Source organism: Lathyrus oleraceus, chromosome 6 (assembly GCF_024323335.1).
Source record: "Lathyrus oleraceus cultivar Zhongwan6 chromosome 6, CAAS_Psat_ZW6_1.0, whole genome shotgun sequence".
Taxonomy (NCBI): Eukaryota; Viridiplantae; Streptophyta; class Magnoliopsida; order Fabales; family Fabaceae; genus Lathyrus; species Lathyrus oleraceus.
Window position 1 is genome coordinate 439472188 of NC_066584.1, and position 7228 is coordinate 439479415.

Below are 7228 nucleotides of genomic sequence, written 5' to 3' on the forward strand. Positions count from 1 at the left end.
ATATAACTCAATGGGGAAAACCATCCCAGTATATGTGTTATGAAGGAACAAAAACAATCAACATCCACGAGGATATAACCCGGTGGGGAATATGGAAGAAAGGATAGACGCTTTCTGCTTATGGAGCTGACTCTATATGGAGAGATCAGACACACACGTCTGCTTGGGGAAGTATATCACCAAATAGCAGGAGACAGCAAACAACGATATATGGCAAAGAATGCAACATGAATATCTGAATGTTATAATTATGCACGAATATGCATGGTTTATGTATGATGTATGCTGACAGACAGACATATCTAACACAACCAGGTCCAGGAATCAACCACCCGGTACTACACCTTAAGAGAGAAAGCCAAGTTCACCGGGGAGTATCTAATTTGCTGGGGATCAGAGATACCAGGAAGCAAAGAACTCTGCAAGGGATGAATCATCAATCATTCCCGCTGGGGACGAGAGTTATCACAGACAAGGTCCACCACACCAACAACTCTACTGGGGAATCTATCCGAGGAGATAAAGGATTTATCGGGATCAACCACCAAATACCGCTCTTGCCCAAAGAGATCCATGTTGCTGAGGAAGAAAGATTGCTATTCTACTGAAGGGAAGAGAGGTGACTCTCAACAAGCAATCCACTTGGTAGGATAAACCACAAGGGGTTCCGGAGGAAGGAGATACAGTCATGCCAGGAATATGGACAAAAATCTTACCCTGTTGGGGATCGTACCACCCTTGGGAGAGCACTGAGGATCTCCTAAGTATCCTTTCGTCATTGTGAATGTTCACTTTGTTTAAAAACAAATTATAAAAAATTTGATCGTTTAAAACAATGATATTTTCTTAATCAAAACATGAAAAACATTTGTTGAATAGAAACAGATAAGAGTGCCAATAATTGGATAAAAGGCTCAAATTTATTTGATAGAATGGTAGTCTACGAATGGCAAGACTCCATAGATCTTTACAATGTTGAAATTGGTGATATATATTGGAAAAGGGCTACGTTGAACATAATGACCATTTCTCCACCAATTCTGAATACGATGTATTTGAAGCTTTGGCTGATAATGAGCAAGGATCTTTGACGGACGACAGTTGTAGAACAAAGTCTTGTCAGGATGCAGTTACTTGCCAAATCCCTAATTTTTGCCTAGATTGCCCCAGGATGAGGTACTCAATCTAGCGGGATACCTATATTCATTTTTCATGTCTCTAACTTTTGCCTAGACCGCCCTTTCGGGTTTTCAATCCACCGAGACGCTCATTTTTGCCTAAGCCGCCCTTTGGGGTTTTCAACTTAGCGAGCTATTCTGTTTTTATTTTTAGGCGAAGTATTTCTTGACTACATCTGAATTCACAGGACGAGTGAAATCCTCCCTATCCATAGTTGTAAGTATCAAAGCACCGCCTGAAAAGGCTCTCTTAACAACATATGGACCTTCATAGTTTGGAGTCCACTTGCCCCTGGAATCGGGCGCGAAAGACAAGACTTTCTTGAGCACAAGGTCACCTTCTCGAAACACACGAGGCTTGACCTTCTTATCAAAAGCTTTCTTCATTCTCTGCTGATATAACTGACCATGGCACATGGCAGTCAATCTCTTCTCTTCAATCAAGTTTAGCTGGTCATAACGACTCTGAACCCATTCAGCATCAGTCAACTTGGCCTCCATCAAGACTCTCATTGATGGGATCTCCACCTCTACTAGGAGTACAACCTCCATGCCATAAACAAGAGAGAAAGGGGTTGCCCCTGTTGAAGTGCGGACAGATGTACGATAGCCATGCAAAGCGAATGGCAACATCTCATGCCAATCTCTGTACGTAACAACCATCTTCTGGATAATTTTCTTAATGTTCTTATTAGCAGCTTCAACAGCCCCATTCATCTTGGGTATGTAAGGAGAAGAATTATGATGTGCAATCCTGAACTCGCTACACAGCTCTTTCATCATTTTGTTATTCAAGTTAGATCGATTATCAGTAATGATCTTATCTGGCACACCATATCGGCATATGACTTGATTCTTGATAAACTTTACGACCACCTGCCTGGTCACATTTGCATACGACGCCGCTTCAACCCACTTGGTGAAGTAATCAATTGCTACGAGAATAAATTTGTGTCCATTGGACGCTTTCGGCTCTATCATGCCAATCATGTCAATTCCCCACATGGAGAAAGGCCATGGTGATGAAATCACATTCAAAAGTGTCGGGGGAATACGAATCTTCTCAGCATAAATCTGACACTTGTGGCATTTCTTCATAAATTTGCAGCAGTTAGACTCCATTGTCAGCCAATAGTAGCCTGCTCTCAACATCCTTCTAGCCATGGCATATCCATTGGAATGAGTACCAAATGAACCCTCATGGACCTCAGTCATCAACAGGTCTGCTTCGTGTCTATCCACGCATCTGAGCAGAACCATGTCAAAATTTCTTTTGTAAAGCACTTCGCCATTGAGGTAGAAACTGCCTGACAATCTCCTCAAAGTCTTCCTATCTTTTACAGATGCCCTAGGCGGGTAAATCTGGCTCTGAAGGAAACACTTAATATCATAATACCACGGCTTATCATCTTTTACTTCTTCTACTGCAAATACATGAGCTAGTCTGTCCAAGCGCATCACGGTGATATTGGGGACTTCATTCCATAGTTTAACCACAATCATTGAAGCAAGCGTAGCAAGAGCATCTGCCATCCGATTCTCATCTCGAGAAATATGATGGAAGTCAACCTCAGTAAAGAACATTGAAATCCTCCTCGCATAATCTATGTATGGAATGAGGCCAGGCTGATTCGTTTCCCATTCACCCTTAATCTGATTAACAACGAGGGCCGAATCACCATATACATCAAGATGCTTGATCCTTAGATCAATACATTCCTCCAATCCCATAATACAGGCCTCATACTCAGCCATATTATTCGTGCATTTGAAAGTTAGCCTTGCTGTAAAAGGAATATGCGCGCCCTGAGGAGTAATAATCACGGCCCCAATACCATTTCCATACTGATTTACAGCGCCATCAAACACCATACTCCATCTGGAACCAGGCTCTGTCCCTTCATCAAGTGTAGGCTCATCGCAATCTTTTACTTTCAAATACAGAATTTCCTCATCCGGGAAGTCATACTGAACTGACTGATAATCTTCAATAGGCAGATGTGCCAAATGGTCAGCCAAGATACTACCTTTAATAGCCTTCTGAGCTCGATACTCAATATCATACTCAGATAACAACATCTGCCAACGGGCAATTCTCCCTGTTAAAGTAGGCTTCTCGAAGATGTACTTGATTGGATCCATTCTGGATATCAACCAAGTCGTATGATTTATCATATACTGGCGTAAGCGCTTAGCAACCCAAGCAAAGCACATCATGTCTTTTCAAGCATTGAGTATCGAGACTCACAATCAGTGAACTTCTTACTCAGGTAGTAAATAGCATACTCCTTCTTCCCTGATTCATCTTGCTGACCAAGGACACAACCCATTGAATTTTCAAGAACAGTCAGATACATGATCAATGGTGTTCCTTCTACAGGCGGAGACAAGATCGGAGGCTCAAGCAGATACTCTTTAATACTGTCAAAGGCTTTTTGGCAATCCTCGGTCCAATCGTGAGACTGATCTTTCCGAAGGAGCTTGAATATCGGCGCACATGTGGCAGTCATGTGGGATATGAATCTGGAAATGTAATTCAAGCGGCCAAGAAAACCTCGGACTTGCTTCTCAGTTTTGGGCGCAGGCATCTCTTGTATTGCTTTGACTTTTGCAGGATCAACCTCAATACCTCTTTCACTGACGATAAAGCCCAATAACTTGCCAGAACGGACTCCAAATGTACACTTGTTGGGATTCAGACGAAGCTTATACTTCCTCAGACGCTGAAAAAGCTTCAACAGGTGCTCTACATGTTCAACTTCCGTTCTCGACTTAGCAATCATATCATCAACATATACCTCAATCTCCTTGTGCATCATATCATGGGACAAGGTAGTCATAGCTCGTTGATACGTGGCTCCAGCATTCTTCAAACCGAAGGGCATCACTCGATAATAGAATGTTCCCCAAGGTGTGATGAATGTTGTCTTTTCCATATCCTCGGGTGCCATCTTGATCTGGTTATATCCGGAAAATCCATCCATAAATGAGAAAACATTGAATTTAGCTGTATTGTCTACCAACATATCAATATGTGGTAGAGGGAAATCATCTTTCGGACTAGCTTTATTCAAGTCTCTATAGTCCACACACATTCGGACTTTTCCATCTTTCTTAGGCACGGGCACAATATTGGCCACCCATTGAGGATATGTAGAAGTCACCAGGAACCCCGCATCAATTTGCTTCTGAACTTCCTCTTTGATCTTCACTGCCATATCAGGATGAGTTCTTCTGAGCTTCTGCTTTACAGGAATGCACTCAAGCTTTAGAGGTAGGAAATGTTGCACAATATCAGTATCTAGACCAGGCATGTCTTCATATGACCAGGCAAAGACGTCAACATATTCTCGTAGCAACTTAATCAACCCCTTCTTAACAGATTCTTCCAGAAGTGCCCCAATCTTTACCTTTCGCACACAATCTTCAGACCCCAAGTTGACTGTTTCCAGATTCTCAAGATACGTCTGAATGATCTTCTCTTCATGCTCAAGTAGCCAGGTGATCTCATCAGGAATCTCTTCAACATCATCTTCCTCTGCCTCAAATACAGGGAATTCAAAATTGGGAGATGGTGTTGGGTCATTATGTTCAATGGGTTTAGATATCAACCTGCATAATGATTTTGGATATGAAAAGATTTAGAATTCAAACAAGGCAAATCATTATGCAGATGAAAAGATTGATTTTATTCCATTTTGAGGTTTTATGTGATCGCCAATTTCATGCAAAAGCGAAAAGGGAAAATAAATGGAAAAACAAACATTTAACATGAATTTATTGAATGAAAATATCATTGTATTTATGTTGCCAACAATGTTATCACTCCTCCTTTTGGCATGGGAGAAGGGTTTTTAAACAAAGTGATCATTACGTTGACTTATGGACAACTGTTGGAATATCCACAGCGACCCAATTGTTGCAGACCCCTCCAGGGATGATGAAATTGCCAGAATCCTTTGTATCTTCTTCTAAAATGGCAGCAGCCTCCTCGTCTAGACCAGTATGGATGAAACCTCCACTCTTGAATAACCCTTGCTTGTTGAAAGTACCAGAAGAAAAACATATGCCAGCCCGGGACTCGTTGTCTTCTAACTCAATCATTTTTCCTAAACCAGTGGTTGCACCACGCTCAATGGCCAGCTTTGCATCTTTGTAGGAAGCAAATGAAGGAGTTCTCTTCTCAATAGGCTCAGCTATAGATAAAGCTTGGAAAGGAGTTCCAATTTCAACCTCAGCATCTATATAAGAGAAGGAAGACAAATGGCTAACCAGGAGAGCCCTTTCTCCCCCTACCACTACCAGTTTCTTGTTCTTCACAAATTTCAATTTCTGGTGTAGGGTGGACGTTACGGCGCCTGCCTCGTGAATCCATGGTCTGCCTAAGAGACAACTAAACGATGGGTGAATGTCCATAACCTGGAAGGTAATCTGGAAATCACTTGGTCCGATCTTGATTGGGAGATCAACTTCCCCAATCACAGTTTTGCGAGACCCATCGAAAGCCTTCACAACTATTCCACTCTGCCTCATGGGAGGCCATTGATATGATAGCTTTGAGAGAGTGGACTTTGGAAATACGTTCAATGATGACCCGGTGTCCACCAGTACATTGGACATGGCGTCGTCTCTACAACCCATAGATATATGTAATGCCAAGTTGTGGTCTCTTCCCCCCTCAGGGAGATCAGAGTCACAAAAACTCAGGTTGTTACAAGCAGAATGTTTGCAACAATGCTATCGAATTGCTCCAAAGTGACATCGTGATCCACATATGCCACATCCAACACCTTCTGCAGAGCCTCTCGGTGTGGTTCCGAATTTAAGAGTAAGGATAACACAGATATTTTGGATGGCATTTGTAGAAGTTGGTCTACAACATTGTACTCGCTCCTTTTGATGAGTCTCAGCATCTCATCACAGTCTTCTTTCACATTGCCACTCGGGCCAACAGAAGTAGGAGTTTTCATTACGGAGGAGGGCTTAACAGCAAGTGCCGGATTCGGAGAATTCACAGCGTTCCCGATCGGGCGTTCAACAAAATCAGCATTAATTTGAGGCTTCGGCGGTGCTGAAAATACACGGCCACTACGGGTCAAACCGCTAACATCGGTAATATTCACAACAGAAGAAGAGGGCAAGGACACCTATTTCCCATTCTCTACTGCTACGGCGTTGTAGCGATAGGGAACAGCCTTTTCAGAGGAGTAAGGCACAGGACCAGCAGGCTTAATGATCAGAGCGGGAGAAGCCTTCTGCTTGCTACCATTGTACTTGATGATAACAGGTTTGGGTATCCGGAACACTAGGGAGATCACATTGACCTCAGGCTTATTTTCATCAACACTCCTGTTTTGAAGGATCTCAATGACTCCTTCGTCCAGCATTTCCTGAACATCCTTGCGCACCTGGCAACAACCCAATCGGTTAACAGAGCAGACTCGACATCTATCATGGCCATGCTCGTAATGACTATAATCACATAGCAAACGATCCATCTAGACCAGAGATTGTCGGATATGACTGACATACTTGACTTTGTATTTGCCAGGGCACCCCTGGACCATGTTAACAGATTTCCCATGCTCGGGCAATGGGTTCTTCTTCACATTAGGACCTACGTCCTCAAAACACAGAATTCCACACCTCATAAGGTCCTCAACCTTGGTCTTCAAAGGGTAATAATTCTCCACGTCGTGGTCGGGAGCACCAGAATGGTAAACACAATGTAACTCGGGCTTATACCACCATTGGGGGTTAGCAGGTATAGCCGGTGGGTCTCTCAGAGTAATCAACTTCCTCTCTATCAAAGAGGGATATAACTTTGCGTACGTCATAGGAATAGGATCGAAGGTGACCCTTTTCCTCTCGTAACTTGTATTGGTCTAATTACTGTTTCGAGGCTGGTAGGCCTGCTGTTGCGGACGGAGCTGTTGTTGCTGATATTGTTGATGGTGTCTGAAAACAGGTGATATATGAGCCACCTGGTGCTGGTTACCGGAACACTGGGGAGATCACATTGACCTCAGGCTCATTTTCATCAACATTCC